Source organism: Saimiri boliviensis, chromosome 14 (assembly GCF_048565385.1).
Source record: "Saimiri boliviensis isolate mSaiBol1 chromosome 14, mSaiBol1.pri, whole genome shotgun sequence".
Classification (NCBI taxonomy): Eukaryota; Metazoa; Chordata; class Mammalia; order Primates; family Cebidae; genus Saimiri; species Saimiri boliviensis.
The window spans coordinates 16,987,427-17,000,456 of record NC_133462.1 but is presented as its reverse complement, the minus strand read 5'-3'; positions in this window follow the sequence as shown (position 1 = coordinate 17,000,456).

Below are 13,030 nucleotides of genomic sequence, written 5' to 3'. Positions count from 1 at the left end.
GAATACTAAGCAGCCATAAAAAAGGATGAGTTCGCGTCCTTTGTAGGGACATGGATGAACCTGGAAACCATCATTCTCAGCAAACTGACACAAGAACAGAAAACCAAACACTCCATGTTGTCACTCATAGGCGGGTGTTGAACAAAGAGAACACATGGGCACAGGGAGGGGAACATCATACACTGGGATCTGTTGGGGAGTCGGGGGCTAGGGAAGGGACAGTGGGGGGTGCAGAGGTTGGGGAGGGCTAACATTGGGAGAAATGCCTGATGTAGGTGACGGGGGGATGGAGTCAACAAACCACCATGGCATGTGTGTACCTGCCTATGCAGCAATCCAGCAATATCTGCACATCTACCCCAGAACTTAAAGCATAATTTTAAAAAATCACTAAAACATTACACATTATAAAATAGAACCAAATGGAAATCTAGAGCTAAAAGTATAATAACTGAAATAAAAAAATATATACTAGAGAGCTCAATAGTAGATTTAAATTGACAGAAGAAAGGATTAGCAAACTTGAAAATAGAGGTAATGTAATCCAAATAATGGGGGAAAAGAACAAAGATAAAAAAATCAATACAGCCCTAGAGAAATGTGGAACACCATTAAGCAAAACAATAGGAAAGGCAGAAGGAGAGGAAAGAGAGAAAAGAGCAGAAAAATTATTTTAAGAAACAGTGACTTAAAACTTCCCACATTTATTGAAAAACAATAGAATACCTATTCAAGAATCACAATGAACTTCAAGTAGGATGAACACAAAGAGACACACACACACAGACACATCATAGTAAGAAGACTGAAAGCCAAGAACAAGGAAAAAACTTGATAGCAGAAAAAAGAAAATGCCTTGTGACTTAAAAGGGAACCCTCAGGCAGATTAACAGCTGATTCTCGGCAGAAACAATGGAGGTCTGTAGGCAGTGGGATAACATACTCAATGTACTCACAGAAAAAAAAAGTCAAAGAAGAATCCTACATCTAGCAAAGCTGTTTTTCAAAAATGAAGGCAAAACTGAGACCAGATAAAAACAGAGAGAATTTGTTGTTTTTAGGCCTATCCACCTTGCAAAAAGTGCTGAAGGAAGTTCTTTTAGCTGAAAGCAAATGATTACTCAAACAGTAATTTTAGACCACACCAAAAAGCAAAGAGCACTGCTAAAGGTAACTATATAATTATAAAAGTGTATACATACATATTTGTCTCCTTTCTTCTTGATATTAAAAACAACTGTTTGGTGTATAACACAGAGAAATGTAACAATATTGCCAATAACAGCACAAGATAAGTACATTCGAGCAAAGCTGTATCAGGCTAACAAAATGACTCCAGACGGTAACTTGCAATGAAGAATGACAAATGAAGAGAACCAGAAACGATAAGAAGGTTGATATAACACAAACTATAAGTGTATACTTACTCTTGTTTTTCTCTCAGCCTCTTTAACGGATGTAAAGTTGTATAAAGTAGTCTGGGTGCTGTGGCTCATGCCTGTAATCCTAACACTTTGGGAGTCCAAGGCAGGTGGATCACCTGAGATCTGGAGTTTGAGACCAGCCTGACAAACACGGAGAAATCCCGTCTCTACTGAAAATGTAAAATCAGTTGGGTGTGATAGCGCATGCTTGTAATCTCAGCTATTAAGGAGGCTGAGGCAGGAGAATCACTTAAACCTGGGAGGCGGAGATCAGCCCATTGCCCTGAGCAATGAGTGAAACTCCATCTCAAAAAAAAAAAAAAAAAAAAAAAAAAAAAAAAAAAAAAAATCGTATAAAAGAATAATTATAACCGCGTATTCCTGGGTTTATAATATTTAATGTAATATGTATAACATCCAACAAAAAGTGGGAAAAGACAATAGAACTTCAGAGGAGCAATGTTTCTATATCTCACATCTGAAGCTCATTTTGATAAGATGTATATGATAAGCCCTAGAGCAGGCATCCCCAAACTTTTTACCCAGGGGGCCAGTTCACTGTCCCTCAGACCGTTGGAGGGCCGCCACATACTGTGCTCCTCTCACTGACCACCAATGAAAGAGATGCCCCTTGCTGAAGTGCGGCGGGGGGGCCGGATAAATGGTCTCAGGGGGCCGCATGCGGCCCGTGGGCCGTAGTTTGGGGATGCCTGCCCTAGAGCAACCACTGAGGAAATAATTAGTGAAAAAATCAGTAAAGAAAATTAAAAGCTACATTATAAAATATTCACTTAATGTAAAAGAGAACATAAAAGAGGAAGAGTAGAGCAAAAAAGACATAAGATACAGAAAAGAAAAAGTGATGCCGGGCACAGTTGCTCACGCCTATAATCCCAGCACTTTGGAAGCTGAGGGGGGTGGATCATAAGGTCAAGAGTTCAAGATCAGCCTGGCCAACATGGTGAAGCCCCATCCCTACTAAAACTACAAAAATTAGCTGGGTGTGATGGTGTGCACCTGTAATCCCAGCTACTTGGGAGGCTGAGGTAGGAGAATCACTTGAACCTGGGAGGCAGAGGTTGCGATGAGTTGAGATAGAGCCATTCATTGCATTCCAGCCTGAGGAGCAAGAGTGAAACTCCATCGCAAAAAAGAAAATTTTATAAAATAATAATTATAACCGCATATCCCAGGGTTTATAATATTTAACGTAATATGTATCACATCCAACAAAAAGTGGGAAAAGACAATAGAACTTCAGAGGAGTAATGTTTCTGTATCTCACATCTGAAGCTCATTTTGATAAGATGTATATGATAAGCCCTAGAGCAACCACTGAGAACATAATTCAAAAATTAGTGAAAAAATCAGTAAAGAAATTTAAATGTTACATTATAAAATATTCACTTAATGTAAAAGAGAACATAAAGGAGGAAGAGAAGAGCAAAGAAGACATAAGACACAGAAAAGAAAAAGTGAAGCTGAGTGCAGTGGCTCACACCTGTAGTCCCAGCACTTTGGAAGCTGAGGTGGGTGGATTGTAAGGTTAGGAGTTCAAGACCAGCCTGGCCAACATGGCAAAGCCCCATACCTATTAAAACTACAAAAATTAGCTGGGTGTGATGGTGTGCACCTGTAATCCCAGCTACTTGGGAGGCTGAGGCAGAAGAATTGCCTGAACCTGGGCGGCAGAGGTTGCAGTTAGCCAAGATCACACCATTGAACTCTAGCCTGGATGACAGAGACCCTGTCTCAAAAAAAAAAAAAAAAAAAAAAAAAAAAAAAAAAAAAAAAAGTGAAATGGCAGATATAAATGTAACTATATCATTAATAACATTAAAAGTGAATGGATTGAATAACTCAATCAAAAGGCAGAGACTGTCAGACTATATTAAAAAACAATATCCAATGATATTCTGTCTACAAACTTTAGATTCAAAGATACAAAAAGAGTGAAAGTAATAGAAAGGAAAAAGATATATCATGCAAATGGCAACCACATGAACACATATGCATGCAACAACAGAACCACACAGTATATTAAATAAATACTGACAGAAATGAAGAAATATACAACAAGCAATAATATTTGGAGATTTGAATACCCAACTTTCAAAAAAATTGTAACTATATGAGATGATCAATATGTTAATTAGCTTAATTGTGGTAATCATTTCACAATGTATATCAAAACATCTTAAATGTATACAATTTTTATTTGTCAAGCATACCTCAAGTCAGGAAAAAATAATGAACAGAACGATTAGGAAGAAAATCAGTAAGGAAATAGAAGACTCGAGCAACACTATAAGCCAACTAGACCCTTGCAGGTATCTGCAGAACAGCAGAATTTATACTCTTCTCAAGTGCACATGGAATACTCTCCAGTGTTATGCTAGGCCATAAACCTTGACAAATTTCAAGGAGTAGAAATATAATGCATGTTTTCTAATGGCAACATAATGAAATTAGATATAAATAAAAGAAATTTGTGGAACTCACAAGTATGTGGAAATTTAAACAATGCACTGTTTTACATTTTAATAACATTTAAGTTCTGAGATACATGTGCAGGGTGTGCTGGTTTGTTACATAGGTAAACGTGTGTCAGGGTGGTTTGCTGCACCTGTTAACCCATCACCTAGGTATTAAGCCCTGCATGCATTGCATTAGCCATTTATCTTGATGCTCTCCTTTCCCCCGCCTCCACCCCACAGGCCCCAGTATGTGTCGTTCCCCTCCCTGTGTCTATGTGTTCTCATAAACAATGCACTCTTTTTTTTTTTTTTTTTTTTTTTTTTTTTTTTTTTTTTTTTTGAGACAGAGTTTTGCTCTTGTTTACCCAGGCTGGAGTGCAATGGCGCCATCTCCGCTCACCGCAACCTCCGCCTCCTGGGTTCAGGCAATTCTCCTGCCTCAGCCTCCTGAGTAGCTGGGATTACAGGCACGCGCCACCATGCCCAGCTAATTTTTTGTATTTTTAGTAGAGACGGGGTTTCACCATGTTGACAAGGATGGTCTCGATCTCTTGACCTCGTGATCCACCCACCTCAGCCTCCCAAAGTGCTGGGATTACAGGCTTGAGCCACCGCGCCCGGCTGACAATGCACTCTTAAATAACCAATAGGTCAAATAAGAAATTAAAAGAGGCGGCCGGGCACGGTGGCTCAAGCCTGTAATCCCAGCACTTTGGGAGGCTGAGGCGGGTGGATCACGAGGTCAAGAGATGGAGACCATCCTGTTCAATATGGTGAAACCCCGTCTCTACTAAAAATACAAAAAATTAGCTGGGCATGGTGGCGAGTGCCTGTAATCCCAGCTACTCAGGAGGCTGAGGCAGGAGAATTGCCTGAACCCAGGAGGCGGAGGTTGCGGTGAGCGGAGATGGCGCCATTGCACTCCAGCCTCGGTAACAAGAGTGAAACTGCATCTCAAAAAAATAAAATAAAATAAAATAAAAAATAAAAGAGGCATTAGAAAATACTTCGATATAAATGAAAATGAAGACATAATATACCTTGTAACTTGTGGAATACAGCAAAAACAGTGCTTAAAAGAAATTCGATAGATGTAAATGCCTATATTAAGAAAGTAATTGAAAATAACCTAAATTTTCACCTTAAGACACCGAAAAAGAAGAGCAAGCTACACATAAAGCAAGCAGAAAAAGAAAATAATAAAGATTAAAGCAGGAATAAGTCAAATAGAGAATAGAAAAACAATAGAGAAAATCAACCAAACCCAAAGTGGGTTCGTTTGTAAGTCAAAATTTGACAAAACGTTAGCTAGATATACCAAGAAAAAATAGCAGATTGGATTATTAGAACCAAAAATGAAAAGGGGATTTTGAAATATACAATATATTATTTTTAATTTTTATTTTTTTTGAGACAGAGTTTTGCTTTTGTTACCCAGGCTGGAGTGCAATGGCGCTATCTTGGCTCACCGCAACCTCCGCCTCCTGGGTTCAGGCAATTCTCCTGCCTCAGCCTCCTGAATAGCTGGGACTACAGGCACGCGCCACCATGCCCAGCTAATTTTTTTTTGTATTTTTAGTAGAGACGGGGTTTCACCATGTTGACCAGGATGGTCTCAATCTCTTGACCTCGTGATCCACCCGCCTCAGCCTCCCAAAGTGCTGGGATTACAGGCGTGAGCCACCGCACCCGGTCAATACATTATTATTATTATACTTACCATTTTGTGCAATAGAATACTAAAGTTTATTCTTCCTGTCTAACTGAAACTGTACCTTTTGATCAACAGCTTCCCTTTCCCCATCCATCTTCCTCCCCCCAGCGTCTGGTAACCACCATTCTACTCTCTACTTCTGTGAGTCTGACTTTTTTAGATTCCATGCGTCTTACATATACATGGAATCTATTTGTCTTTCTGTGCCTGGCTTATTTCACTTATCATAAACATCATCACAAAAAATGATCTGTGAGGTGATAGATTTATTAATTAGTATTAGTTTTATTTAATAATTTAACAATATGAACATATCAAAACATCACATAGTACCCCATAAATGTACACAAGAATTACTTATTCAATTAAAACAAAATTTAAACTTTTAAAAAAACAAAATGAAAGAAGACATTATTACCAACCTTATAGAAGTAAATGCTGGGAACAACTGTTTGGTGATCAACTAGACAGTTTAGGTGAAAAAAAAATTTCTAGAAAGACACAAACTACTGAAACTGAGTCTAAGAGAAATAGGACATCCACACAAATCTACAGCAAGCAGAGATTGAATTAATAATCTAAAAACTATGCACAAAGAAAACCCTAGGCCCTTCACCACTGATTCTGCCAAACATTTGAAGAAGAATTAATATCAATTCTTATGACTGGGCACGGTGGCTCATGCCTGTAATCTCAACACTTTGGGAGGCCGAAGTGGGCAGATCACAAGGTCAGGAGTTCGAGACCAATCTAGCCAACACAGTGAAACCCCGTCTCTACTAAAAATACAAAAACTTAGCTGGGTGTGGTGGTCCGTGCCTGTAATCCCAGCTACTTGGTAGGCTGAGGCAGGAGAATTGCTTGAACCTGGGAGGCGGAGGTTGCAGTGAGTCAAGATTGCAGCATTGCACTCCAGCCTGGGTGACAAGAGTGAAACTCTGCCTCAAAACAATACAAAACAAACAAACAAACAAACAGGAAAAAAAATGGCAATGCTCCCTAAATTGATTTACAGATTTAGTGGAATCCCTGTCAGAATCTCAGCTGACTTTGTTGAAATTGGCAAGCTGAATGTACAATTCATACAGAATTGCAAGGGACTCAGAATAGCCAAAATAATCTGTAAAAGAAAAAAAAGAAAAAAAAAAAAACAAAAAACAAAAAAGTAGGACAGGCACTTTCCAGCTTCAAATTTACCGAAGTTACTTTTGTACCAACCTAAGGCAAAACCAATCAAGACAGTGTGGCACAGACATGAAGACAGACATACAGATCAAAAGAACAGAATTAGAATCTAGAAATAAAACCATGTGTCAAAGGTCAACTGATTTTCCACTAGGTTGCCAAGATTACTCCATGGGGAAACAATAGTCCTGTTAACAAGTAGTTCTGGGACAACTGGATAGCCACATACAAAAGAATAAAGCTGAGTTCTTATCTCAAGTTTGTGTCATTTTAAAAACCTTTTTAAACAACTTCATTGAGATATGATTCACAAACCACAAAATTTACCCATTTAGTGTACAATTCAATAGTTTTTCGTATATTCACAGATATGGATAACAATCACCATGATGGATTTTAGATTTTCATCCCCTCCAAAAGAAACCTTGTATCTTCAGCTATCATCCCCTACCACCCCATCCTCCCCATCCCTAAGCCACCATCTACTTTCTCTCTATAGGGATTGGAGAGCTGCTGTCACAAGCCAAGCACGCTCCACACGTGGAGCCCCCAGAAACTGAAAGAAACAAGGAAGGATCCCCTGCTAGAGCCTTTAGGGGGGCGCAGCCCTGCCAACGCCTTGATTCTTGACTTCTACCCTGCCCTCCAGGTTTGCAAGACAATAAATTTCTGTTGCTTCAACCACCCAGCTTGTGGTCCTATAACTGCAGCAGCCCCAAGTTAACACAGTGACTTTCTACACTTAGTTAGAAATCAGCTTGTTATGCCTCTTACCACAGGGGATACAAATTCAACCCATCAGCAGTACTTCCCAGCTACCACCGGCTCTCTAAGGTACCTGTGTCTGAGCTATAACGCACACACCCCTAACCATTATGATGAGTTTTCCTACAGCAGTTCCTCAATCCTCTCATGACAGCTGACTGTAGTCTGACTACTCTGGTTTAATAGAAACGTTTCAGAACTTGGCCGAGTGCGGTGGCTCATGCCTGTAATCCCAGCACTTTGGGAGGCTGAGGCGGGTGGATCACCTGAGGTTGGGAGTTCAAGACTAGCCTAACCAACATGAAGAAACCCCATCTCTACTAAAAATACAAAATTAGCTGGGCATGGTAATGCATGCCTGTAATCCCAGCTACTCGGGAGGCTGAGGCAGGAGAATCACTTGAACCCGGGAGGCGGAGGTCGCGGTGAACTGAGATCGTGCTATTGCATTCCAGCTTGGACAACACCATGAAACTTCATCTCAAGAACAAACAAACAAACAAACAAACAAAAAAGAAATGTTTCAGAACTTTGTATCTCAAAGGGAATGAGTGTGGCTGCCAATCTGATTCCTCCCAGAATACCCTCATCCCTTAAGATTTTCCCTTCCTGGTTCCTTAGCAATCAGGGTAAGCACTTGCTTTACATATGTGTGACTGAAGAGTTATTCTAGTGACATTTTCAGAAGACAGAAGATCTGTTCCAAGATGGCTAGTTATTTCTGCTGTCCAGAAACAACTAGCTGGAATCCTTTGCAATCTCCAATAAAGTAAAACATTAAAATGACAATGTTTTTTATTTGTTTGTCTGTTTTTTTGAGATGGAGCCTCACTTTATTGCCCAGGCTGGAGTGCAGTGGCACAATCTCGGCTCACTGCAACCTCCGCTTCCCAGGTTCAAGCAATTCTCCTGCCTCGGCCTCCCAAGTAGCTGGGATTACAGGTGCACCACACTCTGGCTAATTTTTGTATTTTTAGTAGAGATGGGGTTTCACCATGTTGACCAAGCTGCTCTCAAACTGCTGACCTCAGGTGATCCACCCATGTCGGCCTCCCAAAGTGCTGGGATTACAGAAATGAGCTACCATGCCCAGCCTGAAAATGACAAAGTTTTTAAGTACTGAAAAATATAAAACAAAAAGCAAAATTCCTCCCCGACCTCCCCAGATCCCCCCCTTTTTTAAGCCCTTATCTCTGTTTCATCTGAAAAAAAATTAATGCACAGAATATCATGTATATCAAAAAATAATATAAATATAGCCAGATATGGTGGCGGGTGCATGTAATTCCAGCTACTCGGCGGGGGGTGGGGGGGGGGGCTGAGGCAGGAGAATTGCTTGAACCTGGGAGGTGGAGGTTGCAGTGAGCTGAGATTATTGCTTCACTGCACTTCAGCTTGGGTGACAGAATGAAACTGTCTTTAAAAAAAAGGAAAATAATATAAATAAAAGTATTTACACAGTGCTCCATATGTGTCAGGTGCCATTCTAAGAGCTGCATATCTTTTAATTTATTACCATAATTTTTTATCATGACAACTTTATGATATAGACATTAACTATTATTATCTCAATTTCACAGATAAGGAAACCGAAGCTCACAGAGGTGAATCACTTGCTCAAGTTCATTCAGATAAAAGTTGCAGAGATGGGTCTCTCATCTCGGTTAACTCCATGGTCCAGGCCCTTAACTACACCTGTGTCATCTCAGGTGGAGGAAAGAGAAGTGAAGTCTGGGAGCTGGTTGCAGAAGGGAAGCGGCTAACATTACCCCAGCACCTCTTGACACTTCCACTGAGACATGAAGCAGAAAGGACCAGTTCCCCGGTCACTCTTCCCACTTCCCACTGCAGTCCCGCCACAGGCCCGTCTCCCCTTTAACCAAGAGGCTGAAAACTGTCAAAGGAGAGCACGTTATAGAAGTCAAGCCAGACGTGGTGGCTCACACTTGGAATCCCCAAGCCATCCCAGCAGGATGGCTTGCAGCCAGGAGTTTGAGGCCAGCCGAAGAAACATGAGCCCCTCATCTCATGAAACAAACAAGAAAACGAACAACAGGACCGACAGCAGGTGGGGTGATATGATGTTCACTGAACCTCTCCTCCCTGGGACTCTTCTCTTGGTACCCTTTCCCCCTAGCTTTAGAAGAGTGCTCAATTTTCTTGTCCATCAAGCAGTGTAATAAACCTACTCTTAAAAATTAAGACAGTTCATTTGAAAACTGCCTGTTCATATAGTTTGCCGACTACTTGACGGGGTTGTTTTTTTTTTCTTGTATATTTGTTTTAGTTCTTTGCAGATTGTGGATATTAGCCTTTTGTCAGATGGGTAGATTGCAAAAAATGTTTCCCATTCTGTTGGTTGCTGGTTCACTCTGATGAGTTTCTTTTGCTGTGCAGAAGCTCTTAAGTTAAATTAGATTCCATTTGTCTATTTTGGCTTTTGTTGCCAATGCTTTTGGTGTTTTAGTCATAAAGCCCTTGCCTATGCCTATGTCCTAAATGATATTGCCTAGGGTTTCTTCTAGGGTTTTTATGGTGTTAGGATTTATGTGTAAATCTTTAATCCATCTGGAGTTAATTTTAGTATAAGCTGTAAGGAATGGGTCCAGAAGACATTTATGCAGCCAACAAACATATGAAAAAATGCTCAGCATCACTGGTCATTAGAGAAATGCAAATCAAAACCACATTGAGATACCATCTTATGCTAGTTAGAATGGCAATCATTAAAAAAATCTCAAGACAACAGATGGTGGAGAGGATGTGGAGAAATAGCAACACTTTTACACATTAATTAGCGCATAGGAGTATAAATTAGCGCAACCATTGTGGAAGACAGTGTGTCGATTCCTCAAGGATCTAGAAATAGAAGTATCATTTGATCCAGCAATCCCATTACTGGGTATATATATCCAAAGGATTATAAATAGTTCTATTATAAAGGCACATGCACATGTATGTTCATTGCGGCACTGTTTACAATAGCAAAGACTTGGAACCAACCCAAATGCCCATCAAGGATAGACTGGATAAAGAAATGTAGCACATATATACCATGGAATACAATGCAGCCATAAAAAAGGATGAGTTCCTGTCCTTTGCAGGGACACGGATGAATCTGGAAACCATCATTCTCGGCAAACTGACACAAGAACAGAAAACCAAACACCACATGCTCTCATTCATAAGTGGGTGTTGAACAATGAGAACACATGGACATAGGGAGGAGAACTTCACATACTGGGGTCTGTTGGGGGCTAGGGGGCTAGGGGAGGGATAGCAGGAGGTGGGGAGGTTGGGGAGGGATAACACTAGGAGAAATGCCTAATGTAGGTGACAGGGTGTGGGGGATGAAGGCAGCAAACCATGGCATGTGTATACCCTATGTAACAATCCTGCAAGTTCTGCACATGTACCCCAGAACTTAAAGTATATAAAAAAATAAAAGAAACAAAAAGAAAAAAAATTAAGACAGTTCATTAAGCAGACGTGGAGATGGCCTGGAGTATGATAGGACTTTTTGAAGGCAGGAGACAAAGTTGTTAATCACAATTTGCCCATTACGGTCATGGAACGGGTGAGGGAAAGAAGGAGAAAAACTCACTCTTCAATAAATGTGCTCTCTCTCTCTCTCTACGCACCCCCCCACTCTCCCTAGCACCCTCTCTTCCTCCCTCCCTCTCTCTCCCTTTTTCTTTTGAGACAGAGTCTTGCTCTGTCAGCCAGGCTAGACTGCAGTAGTGTGATCTCGGCTCACTGCAACCTCTGCCTCCCAGGTTCAAGCGATTCTCAGCCTTCAGAGTAGCTGGGATTACAGGCCAGGACCACCACACCCAGCTAATTTTGGTAGTTTTAGTAGATAGTGGATTTCACCACGTTGGCCAGGCTGGTCTCAACTCCTGACCTCAGGTGATCCAACCACCTCAGCCTCCCAAAGTGCTGGGATTACAGGTGTGAACTACCACACACGGCCTTCAATAGATAGTCTTAAAAACAAACAAAAACCTTTATAAAATAATCAGAGATACTGAGGGTTTTTAAAGAAATCTTTAAGCATGTCTAAGGTTTGGAGGAGGGGATTGGATACTTTTTTAAAAAAATATTTTTTAAAATTTTAGTTTCAGATTTACAGAAAAATTAAGGAGACAGTACAATCACAATTTGTAGGAATGCATAGCAGAATTTGCCCATAAAACCTTCTAGGACTTTCTTAGATCTTTTACTTCCTTTGAAAGTTCTTTGGTTATTGGTCTATTAAGACTTTCTGCTTTTTCGGAGACTAATTATTGTCATTAAAACTTCCATGAAGAGCCGGGCGCGGTGGCTCAAGCCTGTAATCCCAGCACTTTGGGAGGCCGAGACGGGTGGATCACGAGGTCGAGAGATCGAGACCAGCCTGGTCAACATGGTGAAACCCCCGTCTCTACTAAAAATACAAAAAACTAGCTGGGCATGGTGGCGCGTGCCTGTAATCCCAGCTACTCAGGAGGCTGAGACAGGAGAATTGCCTGAGCCCAGGAGGCGGAGGTTGCGGTGAGCCGAGATCGCGCCATTGCACTCCAGCCTGGGTAACTAGAGCGAAACTCCGTCTCAAAAAAAACAAAACAAAACAAAAAAAAAACCTTCCATGAAGAATCTCCCCTTTTCATCTAAATTTAAATTTTTAGGTTAAAAAAAATAATAATAATCCTGTGCCTCCCCAGGCCCCTCCGAGGGATCCAGACCTCGCTCCTGATTGGACATCAAGGATAAGGGGCGTGGCTTAAGTGTTGAGTGGTACAGTATATAGAAAGCCGAGCGGGAAACTTGGACAGAACGTCCTGATAGAAAGCAGGTTGGGGCTGCCGGATCAACTCGTGTTTTTCGACCAGTTTGTGGACCTAGGAAACAGGGGCTCCAGTGCACAGCAGGAGTGCTGCCTACCGGAAGGAGACGGCACAGAGGACCACAGCCTGGCTCAGTTCCTCTGCAAGCATCACCCCAAGCGCTCCGCGTACCGTCTTTCATGTGCGAAGAGCGCCCTCTGGAGCTCAAAGACTGGAGTTGGCATCTTGGCTACATTCGCTTCCCAAACTCTCCTGACACGTCTTAGCCTCAGGCTTCTAGAATTGCTCCCCAGGCTCAGTTCCCACTCCCCAGTCACGTTCCACCACCACGATCCCTTGCTTGACAGCGGGATGAGACGCAGCTCACCAATTCCTCCGAAGACAGACCTCGCTGTTACATGTAGGGGACAGGTTTTGTTGCTGCTGTTTTTTAAAAAGCTTCCACCACGCCTGCCACCAATTCTTAATGTTTTATTTTTCTTAAATGTTCATGCAAACACAATAACAAAGTAAACACCCGTGTAGTATTTCACCGCTTAATGCGGTCGTTTCTTAAATTTCAGAAGTAAGTTATGCTTACCATAAAAAATGCCTAAACATTACAGAAGTCAAAAGCAAAACTCCAGGCTGTGGTCTCAT